This window comes from Podarcis gaigeae (genome assembly GCF_964106915.1).
Source record: "Podarcis gaigeae genome assembly, chromosome: 17".
NCBI lineage: Eukaryota > Metazoa > Chordata > Lepidosauria > Squamata > Lacertidae > Podarcis > Podarcis gaigeae.
The window spans coordinates 32,757,889-32,770,828 of record NC_139694.1 but is presented as its reverse complement, the minus strand read 5'-3'; the positions used below and the strand labels follow the sequence as shown (position 1 = coordinate 32,770,828).

The 12,940-nt window shown below is 47.3% G+C and overlaps 1 protein-coding gene across 1 annotated transcript in view; it reads left to right on the top strand.

Annotated features, from left to right (window-relative positions):
• Positions 1-10,415, top strand: part of LOC310834806 (tetratricopeptide repeat protein 39A-like) — a 501,953-nt gene extending 491,538 nt beyond the window's left edge. The window contains exon 17 of the mRNA XM_083719180.1: positions 10,349-10,415. The gene's annotated coding sequence lies outside the window, so the exon portion shown is untranslated. The remainder of the gene's footprint in view (positions 1-10,348) is intronic.
• Positions 10,416-12,940: the final 2,525 nt, after the last annotated feature.

Below are 12,940 nucleotides of genomic sequence, written 5' to 3'. Positions count from 1 at the left end.
GATCCGTTTTGCAGAGTGTACAGAAGAAGCACAACTGAAGCACGGAAAAATCGCACACTAATTCTTCACTGCCGTTTGATGGCCTTTTTGGATTTGGTGACAGCCATATTGTTATGTCACCACTCGGGGGCACATTTCTAGGAACACTCTCTATGGAGGAATCACAGAAGTTCAAAACTTTGAGGTGACTGTTCCCTGTGATTCAGTGAATGTATAATATAGCCCAAACCCGAGGTCCTTTTGTTTGGTGGAAGGACTAGCTGAACGCAGCAGGCAATCTTTTTACAACGGGACTTGCTCCCAGTTCAGTACAGCATTGCAGCATTCATTTTTTTATTATTCTATATTTTCTTGAAAGTATGCTCTTCATCCTGATTCTCAACACAAGTCTTGAAAGACCTACATTAGCTCCCAGTATGTTTACAAGCACAATTCAAAGTGTTGACCTTTAAAGCGCTAAACGTCTCCACCCCCATTGTTCTGCCCAGACGCTGAGGTCCAGTGCCGAGGGCCTTCTGGCAGTTCCCTCACTGCAAGAAGCAAAGCTACAGGGAACCAGGCAGAGGGCCTTCTTGGTAGTGGCGCCCACCCTGTGGAACGCCCTCCCATCAGATGTCAAAGAGAACAACAACTACCTGACATTCAGAAGAAATCTTAAGGCAGCCCTGTTCAGGGAAGTTCTTAATGTATGACATCTTAGTGTATTTTTGGTCTTTGTGGAAGCCGCCCAGAGTGGCTGGGGAAACCCAGCCAGATGGGCGGGGTACAAATAATAAATTATTATTATTATTATTATTATTATTATTATTATTATTATTAGTCGAAACAAATACATTTTGGTACTCTCCTGCCCATCTCTCTCACACAGGCAAGCAGACCCACCCTGTCAGGGAGATCTTTTCACTCCCAAGCACAAAGTGACCCAGAGAATGTTCCCTGCACTCCTCATGCTAGTCAGTGAGGCGAGGCGAGGCACGGCATATTCCTCTGGTGGGGTCTTAGTTGCAAAATCTTGGTTCTAAGCTGCTTATACCCCCCCCCCCATCATTCAGCCCAGACACTGAGATCCACCTTCGAGGGCCTTCTGGCGGTTCCCTCACTACAAGAAGTGAAGTTACAGGGAACCAGGCAGAGGGCCTTCTCGGTAGTGGCACCCGCCCTGTCAAAGAGATGAAAAACTATACAACCTTTAGAAGACATCTGAAGACAGCCTTGTATCGGGAAGTTTTTAATGTTGGACATTTTATTATGCTTTTATATGTGCTGGAAGCCGCCCAGATGGGCAGGGTTCTACTACTACTACTATTATTATTATACAAGAAACAGGATATGATCGGTGCCCATCCTAAAAATTGCCTACCTCCATGCCTTTTCTGAATTAGAAATTGTTGTTCTTAAATTCAGTTGCCTGCTTTTTGCAGCAATTCACAATAAATTTTTATTTTTAAATTCCTGATGGAAATTTATCAGCATGTTAGTGTGAATTTCTACCAACAAGTAGATTTTTGTATTAGTCAATGTACACATTTTTGCAAGCAATTTTCCCCAATAACCTGCATTTTTTTTGCTACTTTTACGAATGTATGCATTTGTAGGCACACTTCCCCCTAACATACACAACTTTGTAACCATTGTTCAGTTGGAGAATGGCATCGCAAAATTCTGATGAGTGCAAAAGTCAAAGAATAGCAGTACACAGTAAGTTTTCCATAAGTTATCAGTGCTCGGTATGCGGAAAGAGCTGCCTGGGGGGATGTGCATATGAGAATGTGGATCCATACAGATGCCCTCAGAATGGATCCCCATTACTTAGTGATGTATTCAACTAAGTTTTACTCAAGAGTAGACCCATTGAAATGAATGAATCATGACTGAATTAGCTCCTCGGATTTCCAAGTAAAACTCAGCTGAGTGCCGTCTTATATTTATTTATGTAACTTATTAGTCTCCTCTTTATGTCTTTTATTTTTCAAACAGTAATTCAAAGCAACTTTACAACAAAAGCACATGCATTCTGTGCTATGTGTGCGCTGCCTTCCACAGAGCTCCAACAATGTGTGTGTGCCTGTTCTCTGATGTTCCAGCAGAGGATGACTCATTGTCCAAACTTCCTGGCAAAGACTCCCCTTCAACTGTGCTGCTGAGCGCTGCATTTCTCCTGCATCCCTGCCTTGGAGAATTGCACCCTTCCATCACCCTCCCCTTGGCGGTCCCTTGCTTCTGACTAGCTCCCATGAATCAGCAGGCTCTTCTTGTGTCCTAAGGGCGTAGACCCTCTGACAATGGACAACAGGGTGAAATGGGGAAGGGAGGACACCATCCCTGTTTCACAGCTTTCAAAATAAAGGAACTCTGCTAAGGACAATCTTGCCACTGCCATACCCTTCGTGGAGAACAGTTCAATTGGTCCTGTCCCATACCATCTGATCAGTTGCCTTCTTATGCATGGTCAGGGAGATAAGTATAGAGTCAGCCGATAGCAGATCTTTTACGAGAGGCTCTGAAATAGGTTGCCACTGCGTGTGGGGTCAAAATGAGTGCCTTTGAACACTGCCAACGTTTTCAAGTGTACACAATTTCCCCCCATATATTCAATAAACATTTCCCAAACTTCTTTAAATGAATGTTCTTCTTGTTCTCTTATTCTATAAGTTAGATCCACAAACTGTGCGTATTCCATCACTTTCAGCTGCCATTCTTCTTTGGTTGGGACCTTGCTCATTTTCCATTTTGGGGCTAACAAAACATGGGCCGCAGTAGTGGCATGTACATAAATAACTTTTTTTAACACCTGGGAATTTCCATCTGAATTATCCCCAACAAAACGGACTCTGTTTTTTTGTTTTTTTGGGGGGGGAGAGTGCTTTTAAACATTTTTAAAAATTCATTATAAATTATTTCCCAGTACTCTTTTACCCTTTTACAGGACCACCACATATGAAAGAACGTACCTTCGACCTCACTGCATCTCCAGCACTTATCTGATTTAGTCTTATACATCTTAGCAAGCCTACTTAGAATTAATATACTGTCAGCATATTCAATATTATTCAACCACATGCAGGAACAGTTGTTAGAACAACTGAAGTGCGTTAAAGCCTTTTGTCATCCGAGCACAACAAATCCACATGAAATAAGAAACAGACTTTTTGCATTTGGGAAAGTGATAGGGAATTGAGAAATATGGGAAGAACAAATGATTAACAGGAAAACATATAAATAACTTGCAAGCCAATCAGGATAAATGCAGGATGAATGCTCATTGCCCTATAGCTGCCTAGCAAACAAATCACAACGAATGTTCAGTAATGACTTGATATAATCTAACATCTGTATAAGCTTTGTGCAAGCAAATCAGGGACTAATCTATACTAGTGAGCTATAACGTTATAAATGTGTTATAAAAATGTGACCCCAGGGGGCGCTGTACAGCAGTTGATGGAAAATTGCATTGAGGGCTATATAACGTTTTTTTTCTTAGCGTTTTTTTTTTAAGGTCAGTGTAGATCCAGCTCAGGATGGAAGCTGAATAAATAAGGCATCAAGAGGAGTCCCAAGTATCTTCCTACATTGAGAAAAATGTTAAGAAATGTTTGCATGTGTGCCCAATATTAAGAATTTGAAATTCCACACATGTTAGCTAAGTTCTGAGCAGGGCAGATGCAATGTGACAACCAAATCAGTTCACCTGGTGAGTGAGACCCTCTGTTTGTGACCAATCCAGTATATCCCAGTGTGTATGATTGCCCATTGTGCAGTGCCAAATGGAACCAGCCAGCACGTGTGCGACTTTTTAGTGCTCACGTATTGTTGAACGTAGCACGTCTAAGTGGACTCTGGGGTCACAATAGAATTCTTAAAACTACCAGAGCTAAATCTGATAGTACTAGGCAAACCTGTTGCGGTTCCAAACACCCTGCGCAGCTTCAAGATTACGAGTTACTACTTCCATTCTCACATGCAGGAAACGGTTTGCTAGAACGCCGTCTCTTAGCTCCCTGCATTTCTTTGAAGACACGGTCCTTGAGAAGGAAATATGATTCTGCAAACTGTGCAGAGGAGGACATACATGCAAATCTGGTCACTTCGCATGATCTGCTCTGGTTGCAGGATTCCGGGCGGCTGATGTTCAGAGCAGAAACCCTGGCAGACATCTCAGGCTGTCTGAAGAGGACACCTGGCTTCAGATGAATCGAGCGTTGGGTGCATTTCAAGAGAGTTGATGTTAATGAGGAATGCCGATGGCTGGACCTGCGGGGAGGGAGAGGCAGCCTTGAATGGCAGGAAATGTGTTCACTTCCTGCTTCTCCTGGAGCCACTGCTCAGGAAAATATTACTCAGAGCCATTGGGCCACTTCACACAGAGCAATAGAGTTGTTTCGCGCTCATTGCTTCCTGCACTGTCCTGGAATTGACTCCCCTAGAGCAAGGACGCTGCCAGGGCCTTTGGCAACCAGGCAGGCCCAGCCTTGACTGATCTGCCCCTTAGCTGGGGAGGGGAGGGGTGGACAGACCTTGCTGATCCAGGAATGGCAAGCAGTTGTGCTGGCTGCCGGCTGCAAATCCTATTGCTAAAGAATAGGAAGCGCCCAGAGCAGATAGGGTATGGGTAGTCCTAACCTTTAGGAAGACAAATGCTAAAGGGTGGAGGATGTTCAGATGGTTATGTGGGGGATGGATGCGGGTGGTGCTGTGGGTTAAACCACAGAGCCTAGGACTTGCCGATCAGAAGGTTGGCGGTTCAAATCCCGCGACGGGTGAGCTCCCATTGCTCGGTCCCTGGTCCTGCCAACCTAGCAGTTCAAAAACACGTCAAAGTGCAAGTAGATAAATAGGTACCGCTCCAGCGGGAAGGTAAACGGTGTTTCCATGTGCTGCTCTGGTTCGCCAGAAGCGGCTTAGTCATGCTGGCCACATGACCCGGAAGCAGTACGCTGGCTCCCTTGGCCAATAAAGCGAGATGAGCGCTGCAACCCCAGAGTCGGTCACGACTGGACCTAATGGTCAGAGGTACCTTTACCTTTACCTATATGGGGGATAACAGTCCCATGGGAAAATGTCCATGTTCTTATATATCCTCTGGGCCCCATCCAACTCTCAAAACCAAGTTTCCCTTTTAGACCTGCAGTCTGCAAGAGGCCAGGGAACCAGAGCAGGCGGCAAAACCCTTTCCAACCCAACCCCTTTAGGAGCTCTGGTGAAATCCAAATGGCAGCCCTCCCTAATAATGAACTGGGGTGGATGAGATCCATTGGGAGGTTCTCCAGTGTATTGGAGATGGGCCTGAGAGCTTCCCACTGGACTGGGAGTGGAAGTTCCTTCCCCTGTTGTGTTGTCACGAATGAAATCCGAAATCCACTGCCTGTGCTAGCTGTGCCACCCTGAGATTTGGCAGGGCCACTTCTGCATTCACACAACGCAAGTAGTACTCTGAGCTGTACAAACCTATCCATGACTTCACACACCGGAGCATTCATTTGACTCGCTTTATTAGCAGCAACACTCTCTGATGCACACATTCAGTGCACACACACCCTTAGTCCACTGTGCACGGCGTGGCGCTGTGGTCTAAACCACTGAGCCTCTTGGGCTTGCCAATCAGAAGGTCGGTAGTTCAAATCCGCATGACGGGGTGAGCTCCCATTGCTGTGTCCCAGCTCCTGCCAACCTAGCAGTTCAAAAGCACGTCAAAGTGCAAGTAGATAAATAGGTACCACTGTGGCGGGAAGGTAAAAGTCATTTCCATGCACTCTGGTTTCTGTCATGGTGTCCCATTGCACCAGAAGTGGTTTAATCATGCTGGCCACATGACCCGGAAAGCTGTCTGTACAACCGCCTGATCCCTTGGCCTGAAAGCGAGATGAGCGCTGCAACCCCATAGTCGCCTTTGACTAGACTTAACCATCCAGGGATACACCCACATGGCTCTACTATGGATATTAGTGATACAGATTCCTACAAAGAAGTGCAGAAGGGGGTGCACAGATATACCAGGTCTGGCATGTGAATTGGCCAGGAATTAACATGGCAATATCTTTGCACTTGCAGGCTGACAGGAGTAGCTGGCGCTCTGAGTTTCTGCTCCTGAGGCTAAAGCAAAGAGCTTCCTAGACACAGTCCTGCACAGTTTGCTACCAACTGAGCAAGGGGTGTGGGTTTCAAGCAAGGGATCGCAGCACTTGTGTGAGTGGATCTGGCTGCTGGAAACTGAGGCTCAATGCAGCATAAGGAGATTCATTCCCAGTCTGCTTTTGCAAGATCAAGCAAGCCGGTCTCTTAGAAAGAGAGAGAGGAATCTCCTCTGCTTCCTAGGTTCTCAAGCTTTTATACTGCAAGTTCCTTGGGAGAACTTTTTTTTTGCTTATGCAAACCTGTAACATGCCATTTACACTGATAACTCTCTTAACAGAAAGGCATTCACACTGCAGCAAATAGTTATGGATATACAGCATAGCTCCAATACTTTGGCCACCTCATGAGAAAAGAAGACTCCCCGGAAAAGACCCTGATGTTGGGAAAGATGGAGGGCACAAGGAGAAGGGGACGACAGAGGACGAGATGGTGGGACAGTGTTCTCGAAGCTACCAGCATGAGTTTGACCAAACTGCGGGAGGCAGTGGAAGACAGGAGTGCCTGGTGTGCTCTGGTCCAGGGGGTCACGAAGAGTCAGACACGACTAAACGACTAAACAACAACACAACACAACATAACATCTTCATCCATTCCTGCTCATCTTGGAATCCCTCATGCTGTCTGCTCACAACCATCCAACACAGCTCAAACATCCTAATCTCAGCTCCAGGGACACCACAGAGTGTCAGGGGCTGGGGGCTGTTAAGGATTACCTACTCTCTCACACAACTGTGAACATACCTTCCTGATGCATTTCCTAATTGCAAATGAGTATGGTTATTCCTGTGCACATTTACCCACACCAACATGTGCATACATGTACACACACACACATAAATGCACACACAAATGTGCACACATGTGCACACGTACAGAGCCCGGCAGAATCCGGGGGCCTGCGTGGGCAGCCTTGTTCCTTCTGGCTGGGCCCAGTGGCAGGAAGCACCTGCTTAGTTTACCGGAAGCAGCCGGCTCCATCTGTTTCCTGCTCTTCCTGCCCGCGCTGGGGGATGTGGCGAGTGCTTGGTGGCGGCAGCAGGACAGGGAGGGGGGGAGAGAGACAGTTTAGGCACTCCATCCAAACAGGATATATGCAAAAGTGACCACTCTGCAGGTGGCTGGAGGTCCCTGTCTCCACTGTCCGGTACTTCGTTTAAAAATGACAATCCCTGCCAGGGGACTCTCTGTCCCCGGCATCACTGCCTTGCCAGCAACTGAGCCGTTCACAATAGTTTTTAGAGGCGGGGGTTTGAGGGAGGCTTCACAGATGCTTTGTCAATTTCACGGCCGTTCCTCCTTCCAGCAAAAAATGTGAAATTGATTCAGCCTTCACAGAAGGTTTTGGATACTTGTTGGTTTTTTTTAAACGCAGGACAACCCATAGACATCATGTTTAGATTTTTAATTTTTTGCATCAGACCAAACCTAACACAACATTCTGCCTCCTCGCAGTGGAAGCTCAGGACCGCAGTACCTCAAGGACCTCCTCTTTACAGATGAACCTACCCGGACCCTGAGATCATCTTCTGAGGGCCTTCTTCATGTGCCTCCTCCTTGAGAGGCGCGGAGGGTAGCAACATGAGAATGGGTCTTCTCTGCAGTGCCTCCCCGTCTGTGGAATGCTCTCCCCAGGGAAGTTCACTTGGCTCCTTCATTATACACCTTTTGTTGTTGTTGTTTAGTCATTTAGTCGTGTCCGACTATTCGTGACCCCATGGACCAGAGCACGCCAGGCACTTCTGCCTCCCACAGTTTGGTCAAACTCATGTTTGTAGCTTCGAGAACACTATCCAACCATCTTGTCCTCTGTCGTCCCCTTCTCCTTGTGCGCTCCATCTTTCCCAACATCAGGGTCTTTTCCAGGGAGTCTTCTCTTCTCATGAGGTGGCCAAAGTCTTGGAGCCTCAGCTCCAGGATCTGTGCTTCCAGTGAGCACTCAGGGCAGATTTCCTTAAGAATGGATAGGTTTGATCTTCTTGCAGTCCATGGGACTCTCAAGAATCTCCTCCAGCACCAGAATTCTAAAGGATCAATTATTTGACAATCAGCCTTGTTCCTTTTTAACCAGGCCTTTGGTTGACTGGATTGACATCCTATACCCTTTTAAAATGTGGTTTTCTTGGGGGGGGGGGTTATTGGGTTATTGTTTTTATTTTTATTGTGTATTTTGTGGTTTTATATCTTGATTTTTTATTGTGTATTTTGTGGTTTTATATCTTGATTTTATTCTGTGAGCCACCCTGAGACCCCTGGATATAGGGCGATATTCAATAAATAATAATAGATAGTTTTGCTGTAGTGGGGAGAGTAGCCTTTTGGATAGTCGCTGTCTCTGCCTCTGTGTGTGTGTGTGTGTGTGTGTGTGTGTGTGTGTGTGTGTGTTTTCCTGTTCACCACTTTCTCCTTGTCCTTCTTCAACAGGGCAGGTGTGCAGTCCTGAAATGAAGGACTACAGCACAAAAGATTTGCAGTAAGGAAAGAAAAAGAGAATATTCGTGAAATGAAATGGTGGGAGGTTAGATATGAGGAAGGGGGTTTTGTATTCCTGCTGGGCTTTTCCAGTCTTGATCGGTTTTATGAGTTTTCAAAGGATGCACCAATAGCAGAGTTTGGAGAGCCTCGCTTGCACACCATAATAAGCCAAACAAAGGCTTTGTATGAATAAGCTACAATGCTGGTGCACCCAGTTAGAAAACAGTGGCAACCTTTCTCCTCCCTGCTGGTGCACCACCAAAAGCTGAGCCGTGGTGGGTCATCTCTTGGGCCAATGGGCCTAATTAGGCCAGGCAGGTGTCCTAATCTGGCCCACAAAGCAATTTCCCTTAAGCCACAACCACCTGACATCTTTCATGTTGCGGCTTCCTGCTCAAAGTGGAGTTTGTTAGCATGGTCCACCAGTGGATTGGCAGCACCTGCAAAACTCTGTTTTGCACAGACCCTCCAAGTGTCCCTATTTTCAGGGACGTCCCTGATTTAGAGAAGCCATCCCAGTTTCTGATTTGATCCTGGAATGTACTGCTTTTCCTTAGGATGTCCCTATTTTCATTAGAGAAATGTTGGAGTTATCTAACTCCCAGGCCGTCTGAAGGCAATCCTGTACAGCAAAGTTTATGTGCAAGCTGGTTCAATATGTTTGAAAATGAAAATCTCAAAGTACATCACATCAGAGATGGAGCTAGCTGCTCTGGCACCCGGAGCGGCACACATGCCAGGGCCATGGGGGGACCGAGCGTCCCAGGGGGGCAGGGTGAGCACCCCAGGGGGCGAGATGCCTGGGGGGTGGAGTGAGCCGCCCATGGCTGGCTGCTTCTTGGGGGGAGGGGAGCTGCGTTGCTTTGCCAGCAGCCTTCCTCCCTTCCCTCTTCCTTTTGACAGCTCGGAGGAGCCTCCCCCTCTCCAGGAAGCAGCCCAGAAGTGCGGGGGCAAAGGCACTCCGTCCACCCATGACTCTCAAGCCTCCCCCAACCTGTCAAAATGAAGGGGAAAGGCCAGCAAGGCAGCATAACTCTGCCCCTTCCCCCAACGGCTTGGGGTAAGCTTGGGAGTTGCGGGCAGGCGGTGCACCGAATGTCACCCCCCAAAAGTGATGACATCTGGGGTGGTTCACCCCTACCGCACCCCCCTTCCTCTGCCCCTGCATCACATGCACTTGATGATGTACAGTGGTAGCAGTGTTGGTGCTGACCTTTAAAGCCCTAAACGGCCTCGGTCCAGTATATCTGAAGGAATGTCTCCACCCCCATCGTTCAGCCCAGACGCTGAGATCCAGTGCCAAGGGCCTTCTGGCGGTTCCCTCATTGCAAGAAGTGAGGTTACAGGGAACCAGACAGAGGGCCTTCTCGGTAGTGGCGCCCACCCTGTGGAACCCCCTCCCTTCAAATGTGAAGGAAATAAGCAGCTATCCCATCTCTAAAAGACATCTGAAGGCAGCCCTGTTCAGGGAAGTTTTTAATATTTAATGCTGTACTGTTTTTAACATTTGATTGGGAGCCGCCCAGAGCGGCTGGGGAAACTCAGCCAGATGGGCAGGGTATAAATAATAAATTATTATTATTATACCTCAGGTTACATACGCTTCAGGTTACAGACTCCGCTAACCCAGAAATAGTATCTCGGGTTAAGAACTTTGCTTCAGGATGAGAACAGAAATTGCATGGCAGCAGCAGCGGGAGGCCCCATTAGCTAAAGTGGTGCTTCAGGTTAAGAACAGTTTCAGATTAAGAACGGACCTCTGGAACAAATTAAGTACTTAACTCGAGGTACCACTGTACAAACATTAGCCAGTAGGTTCTTATTACACTTGTGCAACCACAGTGTACACAAACACTAAACAGAAAGGAATGCCCTAGGCATTTCCCCAGGGTTATGTTCCCATTAGCAGCTTAAAACACAATGAGATCGTTTTCCCCACACACACTATGTTTCAAGCTGCATTTGCAGAGTATTGTTTGCATCAGAGAGGGGGGAGGATTGTCTTCACCCAACACATATGATCCGTTTGGTCCCATCCCCACCAAAACTCCCCTGGGATCTGAGTGCAAAGAAGTACCAGCTCTGAAGTAAATAATAATATAATAATAATAATTTATTATTTATACCCTCCCATCTGGCTGGGCCTCCCCAGCCACTCTGGGCGGCTTCCATAAAAACCAAAAATACAGTAAAATATCACACGTTAAAAACCTCCCTGAACAGGGCTGCCTTAAGATGTCTTCTGAATGTCAGGTAGTTGTTTATCGCTTTGACATCTGCTGGAAGGGCGTTCCACAGGGCGGGCGCCACTACCGAGAAGGCCCTCTGCCTGGTTCCCTGTAGCTTTGCTTCTCGCAATGAGGGAACCACCAGAAGGCCCTCGGCGCTGGACCTCACGGTCCGGGCAGAATGATGGGGGTGGAGACGCTCCTTCAGGTATACTGGACCGAGGCCGTTTTAGGGCTTCAGCACCAACACTTTGAATTGTGCTCGGAAACATACTGGGAGCCAATGTAGGTCTTTCAAGACTGGTGTTATATGGTCTCGGCGGCCGCTCCCAGTCACCAGTCTAGCTGCCACATTCTGGATTAGTTGTAGTTTCCGAGTTACCTTCAAAGGTAGCCCCACGTAGAGTGCATTGCAGTAGTCCAAGCGGGAGATAACCAGAGCATGCACCACTCTGGCGAGACAGTCCGCAGGCAGATAGGGTCTCAGCCTACGTACCAGATGGAGCTGGTACACAGCTGCCCTGGACACAGATTTGACGTGCGCCTCCATGGACAGCTGTGAGTCCAAAATGACTCCCAGGCTGCGCACCTGGTCCTTCAGGGGCACAGTTACCCCATTCAAGACCAGGGAATCCTCCACACCTGCCCGCCTCCTGTCCCCCAGAAACAGTACTTCTGTCTTGTCAGGATTCAACCTCAATCTGTTAGCCGCCATCCATCCTCCAACCGCCTCCAGACACTCACACAGGACCTTCACTGCCCTCACTGGTTCTGATTTAAAAGAGAGGTAGAGCTGGGTATCATCCGCATACTGATGAACAGCATTTATTCGCTTTAATGTGTGTCCAGGAATAGCAGTAGAACGTGAGACTCTGAAACTTAAGGTTGTGGGTTTGAGCCCCACATTGCGCAGAAGATTCCTGCATTGCAGGGGGGTCGGACTAGATGACTCCCAGGGTCACTTGTAATTCTATGTTTAGTTATCATCTAATATGGAACCTTCGTTTGCATACAGGGAATAAACCAGAATTGTATTCCATAGACAATCCACCAGAGGGCAGTAGTGCTTCTCCATCAGTAACTTCACAGCTAATTACAATTCCTATTACTGTAGTTAGGAACGAGAGACAAACTTGGTTTAGCAGCTGCTTTCTGTATTTTCAGGAAAGTGGACATTCTGTGATTCTCCTTCCTGCATAGCACCTACAGAGCTTTATTTGCACGCTTGCTACCTCCTCTGACAATGACTTCAGCATCAGCCAACATATTTCTGCCTCACCCCCCGCCCTTGCTCTGATTGCCATCAGGCTTGATGAAGAGTTCTGAAGGACCTGGAAGCTTGCACTTATTATGTGACATTTTGGTTGAACTGATAAAGGCATTGCCCTAAGGGCGATTTTGGAACGTTTCTTATTGGAGTTGGGTTGGCTGACCACATTTTGAAGTCCGTGAAGCATTGTTACACATCACCATCTTAAGAGAAGGGCCTGTTTATAGACCACATAGCCCAGAAATTTGAGAGTGTGCAACTTTCCTCGCCGCTGAGCAATAAGCCATCTCTGCCAAAAAAAGTCCCCTCTTCTACACAACTGCTGAAGGCAGAGAGGCACTACTGGGTCCCATCCAAGCAGTGGCATAGCGTGGGGGGTGCAGGGGGGGGGCCGGCCGCACCGGGCGCAACATCTGGGGGTTAGGGTTAGGGGGCGCAAATCCATGGGTTAGGGGGCACAAATTACTTGCCTTGCCCCGGGTGCTGACAACACATGCTACGCCACTGCATCCAAGCACAGTCCTGACCAAAAACATCAAGTGAACAGTATAATGAAACCATAAAACAAGGAGCAGCTGTTGTTTTTAAAACTCCCCCCATTTATTTATTTTTTGCCATGTTGAGATACTAAGTGAAACTTTACCCACTGAATTTCTGCCTGAGAAAATGCCATCTCAGCTCCCAACAGTGGTAAAATTCCTGTGTGTTGAATGCCGTAATTCTGAATTTGCTCATCGATTGCTCCAGCTTGTTACACATAAGAACAATCTTGTGAGCTTGAAACACCCCACCATGCAATTCTAAACTCATTTACTCAGCAAGTGAGTCCAGCTGAGTT